At 46.3% G+C, this 14,615-nt stretch overlaps 1 protein-coding gene across 1 annotated transcript in view; it reads right to left on the bottom strand.

The window, feature by feature from the left end:
- Nucleotides 1–14,615, bottom strand: part of Flvcr2 (FLVCR choline and putative heme transporter 2) — a 63,778-nt gene that overhangs the window by 30,224 nt on the left and 18,939 nt on the right.

Raw genomic sequence — 14,615 nt, 5'->3', positions numbered from 1 at the left:
ACCCATCATTGTCCACTTTATTGCTTGTCTTGGTTCTTTGAGGCAGGGTTTCTCTGTGTAGCTTTACCTGTCCTGAAGTCTATAAAGCAGAGTGGCCTTCAACTCAGAGCTCCACTTCCCATGTGATTAAAGGTGAGTTGAGACCACCCAACATTGTCACAGCTGATGGTCCTGAGAGGGAAAATGTCACAGAAGCTACCTCAGGCCATGTGACTAAAGGCTAACAGAGCTGGATGGGGTTGCAACACACAGAATCCAGGGCGCATGAGCTCACTGCCTACACTTTATTCCACTCTCAAAGGGATGGTTTAAAAAAAAAAAACAAAAAACAAAAAACAAACAAACAAAAAAACCAAAAATACCAAACATGTGACAAACCAAAGGCTCAAGAGGCAGCTTTGGAAGACTCAACTTTCATTTCCCATGATCTGCCTGTCCTTTCTGGAACTTCAAGGAAGATATCACCAGCCTTCAGTAGTGGTAACTGTCAGGGATGCTTGATAACATTGACTTTAGTAATGCCAATAGTCAGGGCTATTTCCAGGGCAGAGTTAAACACATGTCTGTGCAGTCTGAAGTTTTTGGTTAGCTGGAAAAGAACCTACTTTGTGTGTCCCTATCACACTTTGTGTGTCCCTGTCACATGTCCACTCGGTTCATGCATTCGGTGAGTAAAAATAAAGTAAAAAAACCATCAGGCTGCATGTGGAGCAAGATTTGCACTCCAGTGCTGGCCCTGAGCTCAGGGATAGACAGCCTGTCTAATGTAAGCAGGGCCTTGGGCCCATCACAAGGACTGCCTCTTAAAGGGCTCTAATAGGTCCAAGGGTGGCAAACACAGACCCAAGCATGCATGGCAAACAGCGCCAACGAATTTTGCCATTTAGCCTTCTTCCCCTTGCTGAAAACCATTAATTTCCATTCCTAAATCCAGCCCCCAAGGTCTATTTCCTTATTTGGTCAATTCCTCCTCCTGTGACTGACTACCAAGATCCAGGTATCAAAGTGTTAAAGTCCAGCAATCGAAAGCCCTCTTTTGGCTCAGCTAATTAAAACAATGCCCAATCAAAACAAACCAAGTCAACCTAACCCAGGGCTTTCCCCTTTTCTCTTTATTAACTGCCATTCACGAATGGGCCACATCTGCCTCCTCTCTATCCAGAGGCAGTCCTTTGGCCCACAGGGGCAAATAGCCCTTCCCCCCACTCTCCCTTTCCCCTTTTCTTTTCTCCCTTGTCCTCTGTCTTCTGTCTCTGACTCTTATTCCCTATACTTTGTTTCTCTGGGGCAAATAAACTCATTTTGTGCTGAGAACTTGGTTTCGGTGTGTCCTGGGCTAACTCTGGTCCTTTCACCTCCTACCAAACCCACACATCTAACTTATTATAAAAGGCAACATATGCTGCGTCATCTCTGAGGTCCACAGAACCACTGCCCCATCACCATTCAAATAATCGGTTATCATCTGCCATCAGTGACTCATTGTGTGAGTTACAATTCAATAAGAACCCTAGCTCAACCCCCTCCCTGGTCTTGGCTGGTTGTGGGGTCAGAGTATTGACCAGACTGTAAGGAGACTACTCCAGGTTTCTCTTCTCTCTTTCTCTCTCTCTCTCTCTCTCTCTCTCTCTCTCTCTCTCTCTCTCTCTCTCTCTCTTACACACACACACACACACACACACACACACACACACGCGCGCGCACACACACATACACACACACAATACTCATACACAAAGCACACTCACACGCATACACACACATATACTCACACACACACTCACACCTACATACACACACACCCTTAAACACACATACACAAATATGCATATATACACAACACACAAACAAACTCACTCATACACACACACACATACACACTCAAATAAACATACATACATACTTACACACTCACATACACTCTCACATACACATCCATACTCACACACTCACACATATTTATATACTCCTCACACATTCACACACATATCCATACACAATCACACACTCACATTCACATACATCCTCACACACACACTCTCACACTCACACACACTCACACACACTCTCACACACTCACACACTCACACACTCACATATACACTCTCACACACACTCTCACACTCACACACACTCACACACTCACACATACACTCTCACACACTCTCACACTCACACACACTCACACACTCACACACACTCACACACTCACACATACACTCTCACACACACTCACACATACACTCTCACACACACTCACACACACACTCTCACACACTCACACACACTCACACACTCACACATACACTCTCACACACACTCACACACACACTCACATATACATACTCACACGCTGCTATCAGAGAACTTTAGATGCACACAGTAATGAGGGTTTGGTCCATGTGGAACAGGGAGGAATGATTGGTCCCCATCTGAGCACTTATTTAAGTCCTGGGCATTTCATCTTCCTGACACATGCTATTGGCAAGGTGGACTCTTCTACATCAAGAAACAAGAGCCCCACTGGGTGCTGGTGACACACGCCTTTAATCCCAGCCCTTAGAAGGCAAAGGCAGGCAGATCTCTTGAGTTCCAGGCCAGCCTGATCTACAGAGTGAGTTCCAGGATAGCCTGGACTACACAGAAAAGAAACAAGAACCTCAACACAGTCTTAAAGACCCAAATTCATATCTCCTTTGGCCACCTACCTCTCAGGCATCCCAGGCTATTCTGAGAAAGGTAATCTCACTGTGAACCCCAGGTCTGGGCTCCCAAGAGTTCATTCTTTTCCTAGACCATTCCTCTGAACTTCAGAGTTCCTGGGAACTAGCTCTCTGATGCAGAACAGAAGGTGTCCCTTCACTGGGTCACTACCTCTTTCTGTAGGAAAACCCTCTAGCTCTGAGGGCTGCCCTCAGGTCTGGTCTCCTATGATCTGATCTGGGTTTGCTCTGCTCCTTGAGGGGCAGATATATTTTATATATCATGCTTTGCTGTGCTATATATTCATTCAAGCCGTCACCTCTACCGCCTTCTACCTCAGCACATACTACACACCTCATCACACTGTCCACTATACACTCATCACAGTATGCACAATGCCACTTATGTGCATGAACAGAGAGAGAGAGAGAGACAGAGAGAGACAGAGAGAGACAGAGACAGAGAGACAGAGAGAGAGAGAGAGAGAGAGAGAGAGAATGAATGGGAGGGGAGAGCATGCATGTGAAGCTAATGTAAAAAGCATTGTTAAGGTCTTTTTCTTTTCAAAAAAAAAAAATCAGAGCTCTGCAAAAACATGAGACTCAAGATGTCCAAAAATCAGATTGTTTAAAGCCCATATGATTGATCTTTATTTTAGATTTATTTTTATGTGTGTGTGAGCATGTGTGACTTATGTGTCCCATCTGTGTGCAGGAGCACACACATAGAACTGGAATTCTAGTAAGTGTGAAGTACCATGAGGGTGCTGGAAACTGAACCCGGTCCTCTCAGCAAGTGCTCTTAGTCATTGAGCATCTCTCTAGCCTTCATATAAGTAATCTTAAACACGCAATATGAAGTTGCTCTCCCAAGGACATTTCCCATAATGAGATGACCTAGTAAATATGTGTAACTATGTAGTTCTATGTACATTAGTAGTGGTCTTATAAACTAATAATTAATCTGAAGCTAAGCCCACAGACTGGACAGCTCTTCAGGGAAACTTGGACGGCACAGGTAAGTAACAAAATGACCACATATAAGAGCTTTTAAATGGGCTCAAATACACTATGTTCTATTGCCATTCCATACAATCCACACCAAGAACTCCTGGGTGTGATGGTTTGCCCTGGAGTTATCTGTATTTTGATGCTAATTCCGCTGCCCCAAGAATGGCTGCCTAGTCACGTACTCAGGAGTCAGGTGACTTCATCAGAACCTTCTCCTCATTTAATTTGTAAAATACAGGTGAGGGCCAGTAGAGGATAGAACGAGGCCTGTCATTGGATGAGAAGGAAGGATGGGCAGGAAAAACATTTGAAGGAAGAGAAGGCTGGGAGAAGCTGAGGAGAGGACAACGTGGTAGCTGATGTTAAGATTCCACTCTGTACCTATACAGGTTGTTATGAATGTTCTTAAGGGATGGATGTGTACAGGGCTTTGTGTGTCTAGGTGGGCAATTATATCTTATCAATTGGATCAGAAGTTATTGTGCTGTGTGTTCTTTCTTGTAGTGATTTAAGTGTAAGGGAGTGTGCAGCAGCTGGGACACTGAGCCACCATGGAATTAGGATGTATATTTCTACCATGGTGGCAGCCTGCCTTGGGAACTGGATGGGTAGAGAGATTGTTGCCAGGCTCAGAGAGAGGCCTTCGGCGGTGCGATGTGGGATGGAGCAAAGCGGGTGAGAGGCTTTGCTAACTGAGATTAAGATCTCTATCGGATATCTTGGGGACCTAGTGGGGGATAAAAGACAGTATTTTATTTTTTTTTTATAATTTACAACAGCACCTGAGGCCAAGAGGCTAGGCCCTGGTCTCTCAGGCAAACAGAGTGGCCACCACTGAAATGCCACCTAAGATCAAGTCCCCATGAGCAATTGCATGAAGATGATTTTCACATTCTGCTTCTTGTCTTCCCACAGTGGTGTGCATGCAGGAACGTCACAAAGATGGTGATATGCAAGCCTAAATCAATATAGAATCCTGGAGCTACTAATATGAGGGCTGGCAAGATAGTTCAGTAGGTAAAGGCACTTACTGCTAAGCTTTGTGACCTGAATTTAACCCCTCGGCCCTATGGTAAAAGATAGGAAAGTTGTCTTCTGACTATTACACACACTCATGTGCACCGCCTCCACCCTGCCCTACTCCCACACGCGCAGAGAAGTAAAGGTAAAATAAAATTAAAACGTTTGCATACTCCTTGACTAGTAATGTATACACATTAGAACCTGCTGATGAGTAACTGACGTGGGCAAGTGGAGCATAATGGAGACTCCAGACTGCAGTCCAAATACTGCAACAGAAGTCATTCTTGGACCTCTGTAAGGAATACAGCATGAGGTCCTAAGACAGAGTCTGTGGAAGACCGGGGTGGCTGTGGGGACACTGACCCACTGAAGAACTGAGAGCACAGGGCTGGAGCTTAATCCTGAGAATGTGCTCCCAGCCACCCAAGAATGCTAGGCAGCTCTGAGGGATAAGCCACATTGTACCATAATGATCACACGAGCAAAGCCAAGTCAGATGACTACATCCGAAATCCCAAAATCCAGGTCCTTGGCTTCCTTTGTAAAGACCATTTGGGATTAAGGAAGTAGCAGGCTTTTGTGAACAAAAATGACCCCATTGATTTATGGGAAATCACTCATGAAAGGAGTTTGTGGCTCTGAAGGTGGAGCTTAATGGTTGGCGAACAGAGGAAACGAGGCCACAGCCAACTGGTTAAATCCAGACTTCCTTAGAGTTCCACCAAGTCACCAGGTTTGTCCTCAGAGTGGGGATTATGCTGGGTGAGTTGCACTGCTCTGTCATTCTTAGGTTTCCTGGATCCTTGAGGTGGTGGGCAAGAGGTTAGGGAAGTGGTTCTCAACATGTGGGGTCATGACCTGTTTCACAGAAGTCACATATCAGATATCCTGCATATTGGACATTTATAAAAGTAACTTTTATTTGCCAGATGTAATTGTCATCTGAGAGGCTTACTGTTGAGTAAACTCCCCCTTTCTAGTTCTTTCTGAACTCCGATTGGCTGGTTCAACTCAGCTGTTGTGGTCTGAAACTCCTCTCGGAGTTGACCGATTCACGCTGGCTTCTCTCAGAACTAAACTGTTCTGCCTGGAATAAAACTGCCTCTGAATTCCACGAACTGAACTACATTGACTGCACTGACCTCAGGAACTGAATGGAATTGCACGGATTCCACTGCATTGACTGAGCTCAACTGAACCACCCTCTCTCCCGACTCACTCTAAGCTGCTCTTAGCCTCTCTTCCATGTGCTGTTCTCATGGGAGTTGGTCATGTTTTATCTCTGACTCATTCTGTCAAATCTTTCTCCAGATTCATCACTTTGTCTGCCTCTCAATTAGAGGTCACTGTCAAATATGGCTACTTCCTTCTACAAACTGACTTTACCTTCATTGTTTGGGATTAAAGGTATATCATTCTAGCCGGATCATAGACCTAGTTCTTTAGATGTGATACCTTGCCAGAACTCCCATGTTGCTGGGTTAAAATGCCTCTACAGATCTTTGCATTATAATTCATAACAGTAGAAGAGTTATAGTTATGAAGTAGCAGCAAAATAATGTATGGCTGGGGTCACCACAACATGAGGAACTGTGTGAAAGGGTTGCAGCATGAGGAAGGTTGAGAACCACTGGGTTTGGGAAATGTTGAGGAAAAGCAGCAGTGGAATGGAAATAGCCCTCGGTCGTTAAGTCCTTTGGAAGACAGTAATGGTAGTGGTGGCAGTGCTGAATTAATCCCATTCCAAAGCTGGTTGAGGAAACCAGCCTTTGCTGCTGTAGCTTGCTCAGGGTCTCCTCACGATAAGCGATGAGGGTGGACTTCCAGTCCAGGTCTGCTTATTCATCAGGCTAAGAGCTGCAGGGGTTGACTGTCATCCAAACTTGAAGTGCTGGATGTGGTGGCCTGTGCCTGTGTCCTCCCTAGCATTGGAGAACTGAGGCAGGACAGTGAGTTAGAGGCTGATTGGAACTACTAGCCTGGTGAATTCCAGGCTAGTCTGGGCTATGGTAGGGTCTCAGTGAAGACTGAGAAGATCCAAAACACTGATCAAGAGAAAAGAAGACTAATACGTGCTAAGCGCTGCGTGCCAGACTGCATGCTGAAGGATTTTTCACACGCTGTCTTATCTAAGTCACCCTCAGAAATCAGTAACGTCATCGCTAGATTTTTACAGACGAGAAAACCTGTGGAACTTACTGCTCAGCTTCTCATGGCTCAGAGTCAAAAAGCTCTTGATGGGAGAGACAGATGCCTTAGGACAATGGTGCCCCAGAGACCTGACTCTGTTGCTTTGACTGACAGGCTCTAGTCTGTAATTAGAGCTATTGAAGGAATAGCAAGAATCATTTCCAGCCATAGTTGACTTTGTTTACCACATGGTGATACCCTGTGGTCTCGTGTGTGTGTGTGTGTGTGTGTGTGTGTGTGTGTGTGTGTGTGTGTGTGTGTGTGTCTGTCTGTCTGTCTGTCTGTCTGTGTGTGTCTCTGTCACAGTACACATGAGTTCAGAAGACAACTTGTGAGAGTTGATTCTTTCTATGATTTGGGTCCAGGGGATCAAACTCAGACAAGTGTCTTTATCCACTGAACCATCTTACCGGACTTCCTTAGTTTTGGGGGCATTTTTTGTTTGTTTGTTGTTTTGAGACAGAGCCTCTAACTCTAGCCTGGAACCCACTAGCTGGTCTCTAACTCACAGATTTGCCTAAAGGTGTGTGCCACCATGCCCAGTTGGTTGTTGTTTTAAGACAGGGTCTGTCATTGACCTCTCTAGATTCCTGAAAAGGTTAGGCTGTCAGGCCAGTGAGCCTCAGGGATTTGCCCATCTGTCTCTGCCTCCACAGTACTAGGATGACACAGGCATGTCACGGTCCCCAGGTTTTTCACATGGGTTCTGGGTACTAATTTTAGACCCTTGTGCTGAGCAACCTCCCAGTCCATTAACTATGTAGCCTAGGCTTAATTCAAACTCATGATCCTCCTGCATCATCTTTTCCAGTGTGCACCACCACAAACAGCAGGGTATTTTCCTTATGAAATATTGAGTTTCATTTAGCTTCTTTGTCAGCACCATGAAGACAAGGGCATTGACTATAATTTCCTTGTGTGGCCCCCTCCTCGCTAAACACACATTAAATAAATGAAAAATTAAAGAGGTTATATAAGTTTGTCAACTTTGCACACCTAGGACCACCTGGGTTGGGGAAAGAGTCTCAGTGAGGGGTTGTCTAGATCAGGTTGAGCTGTGGTGATAACTGTGAAGGATGGGCTTGATTGCCTTCATTGAGGTAAGAAGCCCCAGCCCACCGTAGCTGGTATCCTTACCAAGTGTTGGGCCTTAGACTTCACAAAGCAGGGAAAGGAAGCGGAGCTCCAGGCATGTGTGCATTCATTTTCTCTCTTCTCTTGAGTGTGGTGTGAAGTAGATGCCTCAAGTTCTCGCAATGATGTGCTACAACCTGTAACTGTGAGCCAAATACGCCCTTTCTCCCTGGGTTTTTATTTTGTTCAGGATATTTTATTTTTATCACTGAAATGAAAATGAGGATGGATGTGATGCTGGCCAAGAGCTTTCTCTTTCATTTTTTTTTGACCCAAGCTATGTACTTATCCCTGCTTTCGATCGTCCCCAACTCTGAAGCCATGCTGGACGCATCCTTTCTTTTAACAGCTGGCTGTTCCCCGACACTGTTCTTGTGGCTAATTCCGCAGAGGGTGGGGTGGGTCCAGTTCTCCGGAGAGCTGAAGTAAGGCCTCCTCTTTCACAAGAGCATAAATCACTGCTGGCTACAGCTCACAGGTCCTGGTAGATCTGCTGATCACCAGATGACATACGCTCACCGCACTTCCCTTTCCATCAGGAAAGAGGAGACGGGAGTAGGTGTTTTAAGAACCACCCAGCCAGGAAGGTTTGCAGCATGTAAACCCCATTCTGACAAGGGGGCAAAGTTCTACTCTAGAGTTTTTATCCTGTGTTTGCACATTCAAATTTACCACTTCCTGCTCTTTGGCAGATAAACTGGCCCAAAGGAGAAGGGGAACCTTTGCTTGTGACACAACTCATTGTCCCTGTGTGTGTAGTGGCCAATCTTAACTCTCTCTCTCTCTCTCTCTCTCTCTCTCTCTCTCTCTCTCTCTCTCTCTGTGTGTGTGTGTGTGTCTGTGTGTGTGTGTGAGTGTGTGTGTGTGTGTGTGTGTGTGTGTGTTATGGGGGGATAGATGGATGGATGGACAGACATGTGTATGTCGCAGTGCATGTGTGGTCAGAAGACAACTTTTGGGAGTCCATTCTCTCCCTCCACTATGTAGGTCCTGGGGACCAGGGATTGAACTCAGATTATCAGGCTTGCTGGCAAGTGCTTTTACCCACTGACTGTCTTGCCCTTCGTGGTGATAACTTTCAGTTTCAATTTCCAGTGGTTAACCTCAGCCTTGCTGCTTTACCGTTACCATGAGCAAGACTCAGGTCCTGTTCCTCAAGTGCACACCCCCAGAAATAAGTAGGGTGGACCTCGTAGAGCTTTATTTCTAGGAAGCTGACTTACCCTGCCTCTTGACCCCAGAGAGAAATCTGAAAAGAAAGACCTAAACCTTACACCAGGAAAAACACTAGCCACACATTTCCACCATCACCATGAGAGCAGTGTCAGCAATATGGCCTTGTTATTTGATGATCACCCAAATAATAAACGTTATGAGGTTTTTTTTTTTGTAACTCTATTGCGTAGCACTGTCATAATGTCAGAAACTTATGATACACTTCCCTTGAGTGTAAACCCCACAGGTGCAGAGGCCTGTCTTTCCTGTCACATCGCATCTCTAGTGCTCAGCTGGAGTGGCAGGCAGCAGACACTCAACTGTGGTTCAGTAAATAAAATGACACCTATGTTGCCTTGTCTCCCAAATTCACATGGTAAGTCAAGGGGACAATGGCCTGTATCCACTGGCTTTCCTGTATCACTTGGCCTGCTCTCAAACGGGAAGACACAGGAACAGCAGGTGGAACTTGTAGAGATAAAAGAAGGTACAATGACTTGCCAAGATGATGGGGATCGTTTGCATAAAGTAGAGGTCTGGCCTGTGATGACAGGTAATGTATGGAATTCTGGGTAGGCTAAGAACACATGGCAAGCCATACCCAGGGCAGACCATAGAGGAAAGAGGAACATGTTAACAGGCCCAGACCTTAGCACAACTGACTCCACGATGGAAGGAAGTATCATCAGGCTGAAAAACTCAGTACTTTAACAGCACCACTTGCCAAAATGAAAACAAAGATCTAATCCATCAATTCCACAGTTCTGGAAAAGTCTCTAGATGTATTAACCTTGCTACTTTACTTCTGTAGTTCCACATCTGACTAACTGGTCTTGTTAACTGAAGTATGTCAACTCAGAATACGGTGTTTGTGCTTAAAAGTTTACCCTGAGAAAGGCTCAGAGCCGTACCCAAACACCCAAAGCACCCAGTATACTCGTCAGCCAGCTAATAAAGACTTTCTATTGGCTTAAACCCTTGTCTGAGCAGTCTTCTCTTTGGCTACACCACAACACATAGAAATAGTCAATCCCTTCAAAGAGCTATGGTTTCACTGGGATTGTCCATCCCTACCCAACGCCATTCTTTTCTAGGAGAAACTTGTCTCCACCAAGCTCCCCCTTCTGAGGGTGGGACCTAAATCAATTCTGGGCTAAGCCTTGTATCACTAACAGAAGATAAAAGAAACTTGCCAGACACATACTCCTCCTACTACTCTCTGGCAGGCAACCCTCTGCAGTCATCTGTGTCCTTCCACAGGAACCCAGAAGGTTCTAAAGGATTTCAGGAACTATAGAATGCCCAACCAGCAAGGGCCAAGGACAGCAGCCTCTCTGTGCTCATAAAAGGGGTTCAAAGACCCAGAAACTCCAAGAGATTCTGTGGTGGTTTGAATAGAAATGGCCCAGATAGGCCCAGAGGGAATGGCACAATTAAGAGGTACAGTCTTGTTAGAGTGGGTGTGGCTTTGATGAGGGAAGTGTGTCACTGGGGGCGGGCTTTGAGATCTTAGATTCTCAAGCCATGCCCAGTATGGCATTCTCTTCTGGCTGCCTGCCAATCAGAATGTAGAACTCTCAGCCACCTCTCCAGAACGTATCTGCATGCTGCCACGATGATAATGGACTGAACCTCTGAAACTATAAGCCAGCCCCAATTAATGTTGTCCTTTATAAGAGTTGCTGCCATGGTGTCTCTTCACAGGAATAGAAACCCTAACTAAGACAGATTCCTACAACAAAATGATCAGAATTTACTTGGAAGCGACTGAAAAAGACCAGAATGCCGATCTTGTCAAATGGAGGGTGTAGCCCCTAGTCTAAGGTTTTACTTCTCAAGACAGACAAGTCATGAAGTATGTACAAGAAAATTCTTTTCTTTCCTATCAAAGGACATGCCTGGAGTGTTTAGCACTTTTGTTTGTTTAAGTTCAAGAAAGGGGACCAAAGGTCAACAGCTGCAGGATATTTCATTACTTTTAAGACAGCTGCCCATCCTGAATATTATCTGGGTCTCAGTCCAGTGAAACCCACTGCAGGTGGTCCAATATCCAGATGGGGTAGCGGAACCCCAGAAGATCCCTCTTCCATTCCATAATGAAATTTAAATAACACTCTGAAGTCACAGGGTCAAGTTTGACATCTAGATTTCCCCTTCCCAGGCCTGTGCCCTTCCCGCAGAACCTGCTTAACTCCCGTGAAGCACCAGTGGCAGCCCACAAAGGCTTGGGAGAGATTCCTGATAATTCCAAGTGCAGAACACGCTGTGCTGATCTGCAGGAGGTCTGAGCCATCACGCACATTGATGGGCCTCTTCCCGACGTTCTCTCCATACCCATCAATCAAAGAGTCTCCAGAAGTCCCCAGGCCCTTCCAGATCCTGAGACCATAATATGGTCCCCTCCCTCCCTGCACAAGCCTTCAAAGAAGCGAACATCAGCAAGGAGGAAAGATCTCCTTACTCCACAGGAAAAAAAGCAAGGTGTTAAGAGGCCGGTCCCAATGCAACAGAGCAGGCAGGATGTCTCCTGGGGCTGGGGAAGGATGGAGCAGACACACAAAGGACTGCATGATGTGGTGGCTGGTTGGAAGAGAGGAAGAGTTCTGGAGAACTATGGAGCCCAGAGCCTTCTCAGGCCCCACCCCAACCCAGTTCCACCTACCAGGAGGCCAAGAGGCTTGACCACCTGTGGCTTCTCCTGGACCCACTTTAAAGGCTTTGGAAATTGAGAAACTGATGTGAGGGATTTTCTCAAGGGAGGATAGGAGGTTTCTGCTACACTTAAAAGGTGAAGAAGAAATCGGGTGGTGGTGGCACGTGCCTTTAATCCCAGCACTCAGGAGGCAAGGCAGTCAGATCTCTGTGAAGCCAACCAGCTACACAGAGAAACCCTGTCTCAGAACTCAAACACACAGCAAGGTGAGGAATATTAGTCAGAGAGCCGGATCAAACTGTACACACACACCCCAGCCTCCATTTCTCCTCAGGCCTTGCTGTTAAGTAGTTATCTTTAAAAATGGTCCAAAAATTTCTTACTGCAGTGAGGAACAGGACTTGCAACGACAGTGTTGGGTAGCAAGGGACTGATAGAAGAGACCAGACAGCAAGGGCTGTCACCCTTCTGCCCCCACTGGTGTCCTCAGCCCCTCCAGCATCAGCCACCATCACTTGTTCAGATCGGAGTCCTAGAGCTCCAGCTGTTACGGCAGAGATGAGCGTCGAAGTGCAAGTGTGACACACTGACCCCATGGCCTCACCCCCCGCCAACCCCCCAACAGGGATAGCGTGTGCAGGAGAGCCAGCTTCCCAACTTCCTGGCACCAGAGAGAAGGAACTGTTCACAGAGATTTCTAGGAAACTAGTTGAGATGTTCGGAGCAATTGGAGCCAGACAGTAGAAAGAGTCCATGGGACAGAGGTTAGGACCAGAGGGGAGGATGGGATGGAGATTAGAGCCAGAGGGGTAGGACGGATGGAGGGAAGGGCAGTGTTTACTAAGGATGCATTTGGTTTCTGGAGTTTCCACAGAGTTGCCTCGCCCGGCCTTCACGAGTCTGAGTCCAGCAGTCCTGCTCCAGATAATGAACCGGATACCCAAAGAGAACAGGTGTCCTGCTGGGGGCCTCAACCCAGCTGCCAACAACAGGGCTGCGACAGAGCTGGCGCAGCTTCCCTGGCTTATAAATAAAGTTCATGCTGTATTTCTTTCCCAAGGAGATTCCTAGCTTCCATCCCAGAGGGGCCAAATCCTTCGCTCTCGAACATAGGAATCCATTTCCAACAAACCCTAAGGTGGTTCTGATCCTAGAGGTTCGTGGGCCACTCTATAGAGACTACTGTTCTTTCCCCAGATGTCCCAGGCCAGGAAGAGAAGGTCAGTGCTCCTCGCACCTCCTCAGAACAGACATTTCCCCAGTGTGCTCAATATGGCTCTGTAAACATACCCAGGACAAAGGCCTAAGGGGGGTTTGGATTGCTCAATGGGCAGTCACGATCCTCAAACAAATACCTCCACAGAGACGGGCCTGTTAAGCTTGGCTCTCTCAGAGCTGCTCCCTCCCTCCCTACAATCTGCAGAGAAGACAGGCACAGAAACAGTTTCTGTACAGTGAGCTGACTACTAATTGAGCTGAAGACACAGCCATGTCAGCCCAAACATTAAGCACAGAAAGCAGGAATTTCCAGGATAGACTCAATGGGGAGAAAAAGTGTCCCGTCCCACAACTACCACTTGTGATCTCTCTGCTCCTTATCCCAGGTCCTCAGTGCTATGGTTCCAGCGTAGCTCCTGAAACTGAAGGGGACTTGTGCTCACTAAGGCAGGTTAGAAGATGGACTAGGAGGACACACATATGCGCACACACACACACACACACACACACACACACACACACTTGCACTCTAGAATCTAGTCTGCATTTCCTGCTGGCTGAAAATCAAACACAATACATAAAACTAGACTGGCTCATTTATGGGACTACGGTAAGATGTCTCAGACAAGGACGTTGAAAACAATGGGCCTCATACACCGACCACCTTACAAATTCATCCACAAAAGAGAGTTAAGATGAGTGTGTGTGTGTGTGTGTGTGTGTGTGTGTGTGTGTGTGTGTTGACACATGCCTTTAATCTCAGAACTTGAGAGGCAGAAGCAGACGAATCTCTGTGAGTTCAAGGCCAACTTGGCCTACAGAGTAAGTTCTAGGATAGCCAGATCTACACAGAGACACTCTATCTCAAAACACCCACATGCATGCGTGTACACACACACACATCTATTCTGGTAGGTCTCAGGAAGTCCATATATCCAGCTGACTAATGTGGTTAGACAGAAGCACTTAAGTCAAGGAAAGTACTTCTGGAGCTACATCAAGAATCATGCCATGGGGCATTGGGGATTTAGCTCAGTGGTAGAGCGCTTGCCTAGCAAGCGCAAGGCCCTGGGTTCGGTCCCCAGCTCCAAAAAAAAAAAAAAAAAAAAAGAAAAAGAAAAAAAAAAGAAAAAAAAAAGAATCATGCTGTGGAAAACAGCTGTGTGCCCAATAAACTCGGACACCTCCCTTTAGCAGTCTTGGGTTTGTGAGGCTCTCACCTCCATATGGTATGTTGCATATAAAAGTGCACCCATATATGTATAGATATGTTTATATGTATGCATGTCTGCAGCTACTGTGAACACTTAACAATGCTTCTCTTAAGACCCCCACACCCATACCTTGCTATGTCCTGTCCTTTTCCTATGTGCTTCTATTTCCTTTTTGTTTTAGACAGGGCCTCATCTATGCCCAGACTGACCTGGAACTCACTGTGTAGTCAAGGCTCCCCTCAAACACGCAGCGAT

The sequence above is a fragment of the Rattus norvegicus genome, chromosome 6 (genome assembly GCF_021556685.1).
Source record: "Rattus norvegicus strain SHRSP/BbbUtx chromosome 6, alternate assembly SHRSP_T2T, whole genome shotgun sequence".
In the NCBI taxonomy this organism is placed as follows: domain Eukaryota; kingdom Metazoa; phylum Chordata; class Mammalia; order Rodentia; family Muridae; genus Rattus; species Rattus norvegicus.
This window is presented reverse-complemented; position numbering and strand designations above follow the sequence as displayed.